The sequence below is a fragment of the Ovis canadensis genome, chromosome 10 (assembly GCF_042477335.2).
Source record: "Ovis canadensis isolate MfBH-ARS-UI-01 breed Bighorn chromosome 10, ARS-UI_OviCan_v2, whole genome shotgun sequence".
Classification (NCBI taxonomy): domain Eukaryota; kingdom Metazoa; phylum Chordata; class Mammalia; order Artiodactyla; family Bovidae; genus Ovis; species Ovis canadensis.
The window spans coordinates 74,776,840-74,790,350 of record NC_091254.1 but is presented as its reverse complement, the minus strand read 5'-3'; the positions used below and the strand labels follow the sequence as shown (position 1 = coordinate 74,790,350).

General features: G+C 36.5%; 1 pseudogene; it reads right to left on the bottom strand.

Annotated features, from left to right (window-relative positions):
• Window positions 1-3,052: 3,052 nt before the first annotated feature.
• On the bottom strand, window positions 3,053-3,153 carry LOC138447012 (U6 spliceosomal RNA; annotated as a pseudogene).
• Window positions 3,154-13,511: the final 10,358 nt, after the last annotated feature.

The window sequence follows — 13,511 nt, the reverse complement described above, 5'->3', positions numbered from 1 at the left end:
AAAACATTTTATTTGCTGCATATTAATTTGTATAGAGCAAATCTGGAGGTAATTGCTTGTTTGTATTATTTTCAATCTTTTTTTTTAAAGATCATGTAATCTTCAATAGCTATTTAACAATCTGACATGAACTGAAGGAAGAAGTCCTTTGTGAGCAGAGATTTCTCCGTCTCATGGACTGCATCAGTGTCACATCACCACAGCACGAACAATGTCACCAACACCAGACCCATCATAGCTATCATCACCACTGCCCCCATCATATTGTTAATCAACTATGCTACCAATATAAAATAAAAATTTTTTAAATGAAGTTCATGGTTACTTTATTATCCACATTCTTTGACAATAAATCTTGAATTTCTAAATTGATGATTTACAGAGCTATGCTCTTAATAAAATTTGTTGCCTACTTGTTTTGTGAGGAAGGAGAAAAAAGATAATGTTTCAGGGAGAGAAAAAAGTATTATTTTCAAATTTCAAAAGATAAGTTTGACTTTTGTCTTCATTACCATTTGATTCTGAGAAATATCTTAGAAAATTATATTCATTTCTCTTTTGGAGACTAGGAGAAACAAGATGAAGGAAAAATAATAGAAAAGACAGAAAAATCCTTTATTTTCTTCATTATAATGCCTAAACATAATGGGAAAGCATCATTTGGAAAGACAATTTCGTTAAGATAATCCCACTTAAATGAGCAAATTGATAGTTAACAATAATTTATTGCCTCAGAGTTAACCTGCACAAGTGTTATTCTCATAATTAAACACTGCATCTTTATTCTATAGTTTTAATTCATTATTTCCTTGTATAGTAAATGGATGTAAATAGGTAAACAGTAAAATCTAATAATCTGTATCTGTATTGCCTCTCCATTTTTATCCTCCCATGCCCTTTCCAATGTCTCCTCTTCTTTTCTAATAGGTTTCATGTACTGGTCCTGGAATAAACATTGCTGTTTAGGTCATAGGTGGCCATGTATGACAGGGTTCTGCAGAAAACCTTTCTCTACTGACAGAGGTGTGGAGCTTTGGTGATAGCAGTGAAATATAACATCTGATGGTGCTCTATTGACATAGAGAGTCCTGGCAACAGAGGACATGGTGTATCAATGACATGAAGACAGAGATCAGAATTATTTTTCTTTTTTTTTTTATTTTTTTTTATTTTTTTTTATAGAAAGTAAATTTATTTTTATTTATTTTTTTTTAATTTTTTTTTTAATTTTAAAATCTTTAATTCTTACATGCGTTCCCAAACATGACCCCCCCTCCCACCTCCCTCCCCACAACATCTCTCCGGGTCATCCCCATGCACCAGCCCCAAGCACGCTGCACCCTACGTCAGACACGGACCGGCGATCCAATTCTCACATGACAGTATACATGTTAGAATTCCCATTCTCCCAAATCATCCCACCCTCTCCCTCTCCCTCTGAGACCAAAAGTCCGTTATACCCATCTGTGTCTTTTTTCCTGACTTGCATACAGGGTCGTCATTGCCATCTTCCTAAATTCCATATATATGTGTTAGTATACTGTATTGGTGTTTTTCTTTCTGGCTTACTTCACTCTGTATAATTGGCTCCAGTTTCATCCATCTCATCAGAACTGATTCAAATGAATTCTTTTTAACGGCTGAGTAATACTCCATTGTGTATATGTACCACAGCTTGCTTATCCATTCATCTGCTGATGGACATCTAGGTTGTTTCCATGTCCTGGCTATTATAAACAGTGCTGCGATGAACATTGGGGTACATGTGTCTCTTTCAATTCTGGTTTCCTCGGTGTGTATGCCCAGAAGTGGGATTGCTGGGTCATAAGGGAGTTCTATTTGCAATTTTTTAAGGAATCTCCACACTGTTCTCCATAGTGGCTGTACTAGTTTGCATTCCCACCAACAGTGTAGGAGGGTTCCCTTTTCTCCACACCCTCTCCAGCATTTATTGCTTGCAGATTTTTGGATCGCAGCCATTCTGACTGGTGTGAAGTGGTACCTCATTGTGGTTTTCTAACACCGTACACAAAAATAAACTCAAAATGGATTAAAGATCTAAATGTAAGATCAGAAACTATAAAACTCCTAGAGGAGAATATAGGCAAAACACTCTCAGAAATAAATCACAGCAGGATCCTCTATGATCCACCTCCCAGAATTCTGGAAATAAAAGCAAAAATAAACAAATGGGATCTAATTAAAATTTAAAGCTTCTGCACAACAAAGGAAAATATAAGCAAGGTGAAAAGACAGCCTTCGGAATGGGAGAAAATAATAGCAAATGAAGCAACTGACAAACAACTAATCTCAAAAATATACAACCAACTTATGCAGCTCAACTCCAGAAAAATAAATGACCCAATCAAAAAATGGGCCAAAGAACTAAATAGACATTTCTCCAAAGAAGACATACGGATGGCTAACAAACACATGAAAAGATGCTCAACATCACTCATTATTAGAGAAATGCAAATCAAAACCAGAATTATTTTTCAATTGTAGTTAACTTACAATGGTGTGTTAACTTCCGCCTTATAGCAAAGTAACTCACTTCTACATCTATTTAGATTATTTTTAAGCTATTTTCTATTATGGTTTATCACAGGATAGCGAATACAGTTCAGTGTGCTATACAGCAGGACCTTGTTGTTTACTCATCCTACATATAATAGCATGCATCTACTAACCCCAAACTCTCATCCACCCCTACCCCCACCTCCCACTTGGCAACCACAAGTGGTGTTCTCTGCGTCAGTAAGATCGGTTCACTTGTGTCATATTTTATAAGTTACACCATACTGCATTTATCTTTCTGACTTACTTTGTTTAGGATGATAATCCCCAGGTCCATGAATTACTGCATACAGCATTATGTCATTTTTTTTTTAATGGCTAAATAGTAATCCATGTATATATGTAGCATATTTTCTTTATCCAGTCATCTGTCAATGGACATTTAGTTTGTTTCCATGTCTTGGCTGGTTTGAATAGTGCTGCTATGAACATAGAGGTACATGTTTCTTCTTTAGTTTTATCTCAATATATGCCCTCAAATATGGAATATTTCATGAATTTTTGACATCTTTGTGCAGGGACCATGCTAATCTTCTCTGTATCACTCCAATTTTACCATATATGTGCTGTTGAAGTGAGCAGGAGAATTGGAATTAAAAGAGTGCTTTACCACGGACTCCAAAATAACTAAGCTCACTGAGGTTAAATAAAAGACAAGTGGTTCATAATTAATCATTGATATGAATATGAATATGACTATGAATAACAGTGACAGCTGAGTCACTCTTGTTAATACTCTGTAACTAATTAAGCAATTAATTAAAAGAATTTGGAAAATATTGCAAGCAAGGTGTAAATTATAGTAGATAATTGACACTCATTAAACACTAGGTCTCCCAGTTTCCCATTTTTTAGTGAAAAATAATAGCCTTCAATAGCATCAACAACTACAAAATTACAAAGTATCATGTTTGTCACTAGAAGCTTATTCATAGAAGCTTGTGAAGCAGTCAGAGATACAAGGCCGACTCACAGATCTGAAAGCCTTTACAACTGGGAATGCAAAATGACTATATGCCACAAATGTCTATTGAAAAGAATTTGTATTTGTACATGGTGCTTCCCAGGTGGCACTAGTGGTAAACAACCCACCTGCCAATGCAGGAGACTTAAGAGACACTGGTTTGACCCCTGGGTTGAGAAGACCCCCCCTGGAGAAGGGAATGACTACCCACTCCAAGAATCCCATGGACAGAGGAGCCTGGTGGGCTGCAGTCCATGGGGTCACAAGGAGTCGGACATTCCTGAAGAGACTTAGTATCCATGGATTGTTACGTGATCTTTACCTAGAGATATTTAGATACTTAAATTTTAAGCAAAGTCAATGATTAGATTAAAACTTTATTTAAAAAAAATCTCATCACTTATTTTAAAAGTTTCTATGTCACACTATTTATAGGAAGTCATGTTGTTAAGATAATGCTTCATTTCAAAACATACTGGAGCCCATGGGCCTTTATATGACATGTTTAAGGAATGTATAATTTTCATCATCCCCACACAATAATGTGCAACATTATTTGCCTTTGAGAAGAATTAATGAAAACATAACTTGACATTATGATTATGGACATCTGTCTTTGTTTATATTCATCTCGGCTTAATGCAGAAATGTCAAAGAAAGTATGTAGGGTGAATACTGTGTATCTTTCAGTTTTACTCTCATTGCTCAGCACAAAGAGATGAAAAAGGCATTGTGCTTCTTGTGTGGTAGGAATTTAGCTAATGGATATATAAAGCAAACAAAGCTGGAAGGAAAAGTTTTATTGCTCCATCCTGGACCATATGGATTTTTGTGGCTTTTGTTTTTACTTTATTGGATATTGTTTTTGTTGTTGTTTAAAGGATGCTTAATTTGAAAGATCTGGAACCTCACCAAAATTTGGATTTGTACCAACACAAAACTTTGTCTTAAAACATACTAAAACTTTGCTTATTCTCTTGCCAAGGAAAAGAAGTCACACATGTTTGGATATCTCTGTAGAAATCCAAAGGACTAACAATAAGTAGAAAAATATTTTCTGCTTCAGCTATTGCAATTTTTCCCCCTTTACAATAGGAAAAAAAAAAGAAAATATTTGATGATAAACATGACTACATAATATTAACTATTTTTACTAATATTTAATAGCTAATACTTTTTAACCAAGGCTACTAATGATACTCATATCCCAGGATTCATATTTTGTTTTAGTCAGATTTAACTGCCCAATAGTTGTTTTCTTGATATATGGACTTACAGAATCAAATTGCCTTTTTACTGGCTCCTTTTATTCCAGGTAAATCTAAAATACAGAATGTTATTTATACTAGTTTATATTAGTGACAGGACTTGCCAGGTGGCATGAGTGGTAAAGAACCGCCTGACAATGCAGGACACAAAAGAGACTCAGGTTTGATCCATGGGATGGAAAGATCCCCTGGAGGAGGGCATGGCAACCCACTCCAGTATTCTTGCATGGAGAATCCAGTTGAAAGAGGATCCAGTTGAAAGAGGAGTCCATAGAGTTGCAGAGTCAGACACGACTGAAATGCCTTAGCATGCATGCATGCACATTATTAGAGACATTTCAATCTAGTATACGCAATTAAAATGTATTTATATGGACCAGCAATTCTTTCTCTTTTATAGGTATTAATGACATAAATTTTCTGTTTAACCAATAATTGTGACAAAAATGTGGTGGAGGCAGATTTTTGAACTTTTAAATCATTTATATAAATATAAAATATTTAAAATATTTAAATATAAATATTTTTAAAATATATAAAATATAACATATATTACATTTTTGAAATTTATATTGAAATTCAAATAAACTCTTTAAGGTGGCTGTGTTTCATGTAATATTTATTCTTAATAATACAATATCTATATTTTAGAAAAAACGTATTAAGTTAATAATCAATATTATGGATTATTCAGTTCAGTTCAGTTCAGTCGCTGAGTTGTGTTCGATTCTTTGTGACCCCATGAATCGCAGCACGCCAGGCCTCCCTGTCCATCACCAACTCCCGGTTACCTGTGCAAAAAAAGGTATTAGCTTCCTTACGTCATATCCAAGCATGCATCTTTCTTCCATTTACCCTACCAATATGGTTTGCCACAGAATTTAGTTGCTTCATGTTTATGTTTCTAGCTACGGACATATGGCTAATAGCTAAGAAATGTTCAGTTCAGTTGCTCAGTCGTGTCCGACTCTTTGCAACCCCATGAATTGCAGCATGCCAGGCCTCCCTGTCCATCACCAACTCCTGGAGTTCACTCAAACTCACGTCCATTGAGTCGGTGATGCCATCCAGCCATCTCATCCTCTGTCGTCCCATTCTCCTCCTGCCCCTAATCCCTCTCAGCATCAGAGTCTTTTTCAATGAGTCAACTCTTTGGATGAGGTGGCCAAAGTATTGGAGTTTCAGCTTTAGCATCATTCCTTCCAAAGAACACCCAGGGCTGATCTCCTTTAGAATGTTAATCAACTCTAAAAGCGGAAAGGAAGCATTAGTGTCACCTGGCAGCTTCACAGTTGAATTATTAGTTCCAAAGTTCATCCCTAGAATTTGAATCAGTCAACATTTTAACAAAATTTCCCTGGTGTACTTCTGAAGATTCTGACTCCATAAATCTTTAGTGAGACTTGAGACATTTTGCTTCTAAACATATTTCAAATGATATCAGCGCCACTGACCCTCCAAGGACCCTTTGCAGCGTGATGTCTGGAATCATGGTTAGCAAGCTCCAGGAGTTGGTGATGGACAGGAAAGCCTGGCTGCTGAAGTCCATGGGGTCACAAAGAGTCGGGCATGACTGAGCAACTGAACTGAACTGAACTGAACTTCATTGTATATATATTTTTTCCTACAGTTAACACTAACACCGATTTTTAAAAAGAAATATCATTTTTTCAGCCCTTCACTTTCTGACAGGACTTAGCATTCTCTTTATAGTCAAACACATGAAATAATAGATGTCCCTTTTGTTTTGTATGTCCTAATATTTTATTTTTGTTTAGAAAGCAGAAAATATTTCATTCTGCTATACATTATTTGTTAGTTAAATCCTATCATTTTTGGTCTCAAATAGAACCCCCCCCAAAAAGTAACAAAATCATATGATATATATAAAACATATATATAGATAAATATTTTAAACAAGCTCAGATTATGATAGGCAACATAATGGCTATATATATGTATATATACATATACATATATATATACATATGTATGTATATATTTGGGAAATATACTTTGGGAAATATAATTTGGTTACTTCTCCATTTATCAAATCTCAGTTGCTATCAATCTTTCATGCTAGATGACTTACATTCAGTTCAGTTCAGTTGCTCAGTCGTGTCTGACTCTGTGACCCCATGGACTACAGCAAGCCAGAATTCCCTGTCCATCACCAACACCTAGAGCTTGCTCAAATTCATGTCCATCAAGTCAGCGATGCCATCCAACCATATCATCCTCTGTCATCCCCTTCTCCTCCTGCCTGCAATCATCTTTCCAAGCATCAGGGTCTTTTATAATGAGTTCATTCTCTGCATTAGGTGGACAAAGTATTGGAGCTTCAGCTTCAGCATCAGTCTTTCCAATGAATATTCAGGACTGGTTTCCTTTAGGATGGACTGGTTGGATCTCCTTGCTGTCGGAGGGACTCTCAAGAGTCTTTGGAAACACCATGGTTCAAAAGTATCAATTTTTCAGCACTCAACTTTCTTTAGAGTACAAATCTCACATCTATACGTGACTACTGGAAAAATCATAGCTTTGACTAGACTGACCTTTGTCAGCAAAGTAATGTCTCTGCTTTTCAATATGCTGTCTAGGTTTGTCATAGCGTTTCTTTCAAGGAGCAAGTGTCTTTTATTTCATGGCTGCAGTCACTATCTGCAGTGATTTTGAAGCCCAGGAAAATAAAGTCTTTCATAGTTTCCACTGTTTCCCCATCTAGTTGCCATTCAGTGACGTGACTGGATGCCATGAACTTAGTTTTCTGAATGTTGAGTTTTAGCCCAACTATGTCACCCTCCTCTTTCATTTTCATCAAGAGGCTCTTTTGTTCTTCTTCACTTTCTGCCATAAGAGTAGTGTCATCTGCATATCTGAGGTTATTGATATTTCTGGCAAAATCTTGATTATGCTTCATCCAGCCTGCAGTTTGCATGACGTACTCGGCATATAAGTTAAATAAGCAGGGTGACAATATAAAACCTTGAGGGACTCCTTTCCCAGTTTGCAACCAGTCTATTTTTTCATGTTCAGTTCTAACTGTTGCTTCTTGATCTGCATACAGATATCTCAGGAGGCAGGTCAGGTGGTGGTACTCTCATCTCTCAGAATTTTTCAGTTTGTTGGTATGCACACAGTATAAGGCTTTGGGGTAATCAATAAAGCAGAAGTATATGTTTTTCTGGAATTCTCTTGCTTTTTCAATGTTTCAACAGATGTTGGCAATTTGAAAATCTGGTTCTTCTGCCTTTTCTAAATCCAGCTTGAACATGTGGAAGTTCATGGTTTATGTACTGTTGAAGCCTGGCTTGGAGAATTTTGAGCATTATTTTGCTAGCATGTGAGATGAATGCAATTGTGTGGTAGCTTGAACATTCTTTGACATTGCCCTTCTTTTGGGTTAGAATGAAAACTGATTATTTCCTATTCTGTGGCCACTGCTGAATTTGCCAAATTTGCTGGTATATAGTATAGTGAGTACAGCACTTTCACAACATCATCATTTAGGACTTGAAATAGCTCAGCTGGAATTCCATCACCTCCATTAGCTTTGTTCCAGGTGATTCTTCCTAAGGCCCCCTGGACTTTGCATTCCAGGATATCTGACTTTAGGTGGGTGATTACACCATTGTGGTTTTCTAGGTCATTAAGATCTTTTTATATAGTTCTGCTGTGTATTCTTGTCATCTCTTCTAGTATCTTCTGCTTCTGTTACATCCATGCCATTTCTATCCTTTATTGTGATCTTTGCATGAAATGTTCCCTTGGTATCTCTAATTTTCCTGAAGAGACATCTAGTCTTTCCCATTCCTTTGTTTTCCTCAATTTCTTTGCATTGATCACTGAGGAACACTTTCCTATTTTTCCTTTTTTTTTGGAACGCTACATTCAAATGGGTATACTTTTCTTTTTATCCTTTGCCTTTACCTTCTCTTCTTTCCTCAGTTATTTGTAAGGCCTCCTCAGACAATCATTTTGAGTTTTTGCATTTCTTTTTCTTGGGGATGGTTTTGATTACTGCCTCCTGTACAATGTCATGAACCTCTGTCCATAGTTCTTCAGGCACTCTGTCTATTAGATCTAATCCCTTGAATATATTTGTCACTTCTACTGTATAATCATAAGGGTTTTGATTTAGGTCATACCTGAAAGGTCTAGTGGTTTTTCCTACTTTCTTCAACTTAAGTCTGAATTTGGCAATAAGGAGTTCATGATCTGAGCCACAGTCAGCTCTCCATCTCGTTTTTGCTGACTGTATAGAGCTTCTCCATCTTTGACTGCAAAGAATTTAATCAATCGGATTTAGGTATTGACCATCTGGTGATGTCCATGTGTAGAGTTTTCTCTTGTGTTGTTGGATGAAGGTGTTTCCTATGACCAGTGTATTTTCTTGGTAGAACTCTGTTAGCCTTTGCCCTGCTTCATTTTGTTCTCTAAGGCCAAGTTTGCTTGTTACTTCAGGTATCCCTTGACTTCCAACTTTTGCATTCCAGTCTCGTATGATGAAAAGGACATCTTTTATGGGTGTTAGTTCTAGAAGGTCTAGGTCTTCATAGAACCATTCAACTTCAGCTTCTTCAACATTGCTGGTTGGGGCATAGACTTGAATTACTGTGATACTGAATGGTTTCCCATGGAAACGAACAGAGATCATTTGTTGTTTTTGAGAGCTTTTTTTTTTGTTGACTATGAGAGCTACTCCATTTCTTCTAAGGGATTCTTGCCAACAGTAGTAGATATAATGGTCATTTGAATTAAATTCACCCATTCCAATGCATTTTAGTTCACTGATTCCTAAAATGTAAATGTTCACTCTTGTTATCTCCTGCTTGCCCACTTCTAATTTACCTTGATTCATGGACCTAACATCCCAGGTTCCTATGCAATATTGCTCTTTACAGAATTGGACTCTTATTTCCATCACCAGTCACATCCACAACTGGGTGTTGTTTTTTCTTCATTCTTTCTGGAGTTATTTCTTTACTCTTGTTCAGTAACATATTGGGCATCTACGGACCTGGGGAGTTTATCTTTCAGTGTCATATCTTTGTCTTTTCATACTATTCTTGGGGTTCTCAGGCAAGAATACTGAAGTGGTTTTCCATTATCTTCTTCAGTGGACCAAGTGTGTCAGAACTCTCCACCATGACCTGTCCTTCTTGGGTGACCCTATAGGACATGGCTCATAGTTTTATTGAGTTAGACAAGGCTGTGGTTCATATGATTAGTTTTATTAGCTTTCTGTGATTGTGGTTTTCATTCTGTCTGGAGGATAAGAATAAGAGGCTTATGCAAGCTTCCTGATGAGAGAGACTGACTGCAGGGAAACTGAGTCTTGTTCTGATGGGTGGGGCCACGCTCAGTTCAGTTCAGTTCAGTTACTCAGTTGTGTCCGACTCTTTGCAACCCCATGAATCATAGCATGTCAGGCCTCCCTGTTCATCACCATCTCCCAGAGTTCACTCAGACTCACATCCATCGAGTCCGTGATGCCATCCAGCCATCTCATCCTGGGTCGTCCCCTTCTCCTCCTGCCCTCAATCCCTCCCAGCATCAGAGTCTTTTCCAATGAGTCAACTCTTCGCATGAGGTGGCCAAAGTACTGGAGTTTCAGCTTTAGCATCATTCCTTCCAAAGAAATCCCAGGGTTGATCTCCTTGCTCAGTACACCTTTAATCCAATTTTCTGTTGATGGGTGGGACTGTGTCCGCTCCCCGTCCCTTGACCTGAGGCCAAACTATGGTGGAGTAATGAAGATAATTACCTACTTCAAAAGGTCCCATGCACCAACTGCCTCACTCAGTGCCCCTGACCCTGCAGCAGGTCAGGGACAATCCACACCTCTGCTGATGAGTTACATTAGGGAACTTTGTAATCTTAATGATAATTCAATTTTCTCAGTATAAAACAGGAATAATAATATTTTATTTTTTGAACTGTGGTGTTGGAGAAAACTCTTGAGAGTCCCTTGGACAGCAAGAAGATCCCACCAGTCCATCCTAAAGGAAATCAGTTCCGAATATTTATTGGAAGGATTGATGCTGAAGCTGAAACTTCTATACTTTGGCCACCTGATGTGAAGAACTGACTCATTGGAAAAGACCCTGATGTTGGGAAAAGATTGAAGGTGGGAGGAGAAGGTGATGACAGAAGATAAGATAGTTGGGTTGCATCACCGACTCAATGGACATGAGTTTGGGTAAACTCCGGGAGTTGGTGATGGACAGGGAAGCCTGGTATGCTGCAGTCCATGGGGTCACAAAGAGTTGGACATGACTAATAGACTGAACTGAAATGATAACGTATTATTAAGGAATAAAAAATCCATATTTAAAAGGAGTTCTTGACAGATTAATACTTGGAAGGTCTAAAGAACATTAAGAAGTTGTAAATTATAGACTTTCTTTAATATTGTTCAGAAGAATGGGTTTCTTGGTATGTTTTATTTAATTTTAAAAATGTTTAATGGAGTATAGTTGATTTATAGTATCTTGTGTTAGTTTCTGCTATACAGCAAAGTGAATCTGTTATGCATATACATATATCCACAGTTTTTAAAGATTTTTTTCCCCAATATAGATTATTACAGAGCATTGAGTAGAGTTTACTGTGTTATACATTGTGTGTGTATGTGTGTGTGTGCACACTCAGTCATGTCTGACTCTTTGCAAACCCATAGGCTATAATCCACAAGGCTCCTCTGTCCATGGGATTCTCTAGGAAAGAGAATCTGGGTAGCCATTCCCTTTTCCAGAGGATCCTCCAGACCCAAGGCTTGAACCCAAGTCTCTTTCATCACAGGCAGATTCTTTTACCATCTGAGCCACAGGGAAACACATGCTATACAGTCGTAGGTCTTTTTAGTTATTTATTTTATACATAGTGATATGTATATGTCAATCCCAGTCACCTAATTTGTCTCTCTCCCTTTTTCCCCTTTGGTAACCATAAGTTTGTTCTCTACATCTGTTACTCTATTTTTATTTTATATTTTCACTTGCACCCTTTTTTTTTTTTAGATTCTACATAGTATCAATATCATATGGTTTTGTCTTTCTCTGTCAGACTTTACTCAATATGATCATCTCTAAGTCCATCCATGTAATGCAAATGACATTGTTTCATTCTTTTTTATGGCTCAGTAATAATCCATTGTATATATGCACTACATCTTCTTTATCCAGTCCTCTGTCAGTGGACACTTAGGCTTCTTCCGTATCTTGGCTATTGTAAACAGTGCTATAATGAACACTGGAGTGCAAGTATCCTTTTGGATTATTGAATTCTTCATATATATGCCCAGGAGTGGGATTGTTGGATCATATGGTAGTTCTATATTTTTTTAAGGAAATTTTATAGTGTTCTGCATAATGGTTGTACCAATTTATATACCCACCTATAGTGTAGGAGGGTTCCATTTTCTCCAAACACTGCAGAATTTATTGTGTGTAGACTTTTCGATGATGGCCAATTACCTCACAGCAGCTTGAGTTACATTACTCTGATATTTACTGATGCTGAGCATCTTTTCATGTGCTTTTTAGCCATCTGCATATCTTGTGTGGAGAAATGTCTATTTAGATCTCCTGTCCATTAAAAAAAAAAAAAAACAAACAAAAAAAACCTTTACCATTGATCTGCATGAGCTGTTTTGGAGACTAATTTCTTGTCAGTCTCTTCATTTGCAAATATCGTCTCCCATTCTGTGGGTTGTCTTTTGATTTTATTTACGATTTCTTTTACTGTGCAGAAACTTTTAAGTTTAATTAGGTCCCATTTGTTTATCTTTGTTTTTATTTTCATTACTCAAGGGGGTGGATCAAAAACATATTGTGATTAATGTCAAAGAGTTCTACCTATGTTTTCCTCTAAGAATTTTATACTGTCCATCATTACATTTAGGGATTTGATCCATTTAGAGTTTATTTTTGTAAATGGTGTTAGAGTGCTCTAGTTTCATTTTTTTACATGCAGCTGTCCAGTTCTCCCAGCAGCATTTATTTAAAAGACTCTCTTTTCTTCATTGTATTTTCTTGACTCCTCTGTTGTAGATTAGTTGATCATAGATGTATGAATTTATTTCTGGACTTTCTATCCTGTTTCATTGATCTATATTTCTGTTTTTGTGCCAATACCATACTGTTTTGATCACTGTAACCTTATATTATAGAAGTGAAGTCAAGAAGTCTGCTTCCTCAGTTTCATTTTTCTTTCTCAAGATGGCTTGGCTCTTTGGAGCTTTTTGTGTTGCCATATAAATTTAAATTTTTTTTGTTCTAGTTCTGTGAAAAATGCTATTGGTATTTTGATAGCAATAATATTAATAGGAGCAAATATACTATAATAAGATGAGTCTGATTAGGGAATAGCAAAAAGGAAATATGTAATGTGTCTTGATTCTTATTTTTTGCAATTTTTTTCTTTTTAACTCATGAAGTTACACTGGTAATGTGGCCAAAGTATCAACAGTGACAAGAGGCAGGTTAAATGTGTGTTAGTCTTTTTACTGACAATATGAGTTTATCTGAAAGCTGTATTAATAATTAGCTATTTTTTATTCATGGCAGTGGTAACTGAGATCAAATTTAATGTATGCTGACTCTATTAAGTAGATTAGTTTCGCTTAATATTAACCCATATTAAACATTTTTCAAACTCATATCCTAGTTTTCTACTTTGGGATTATTTTTAATACCTAA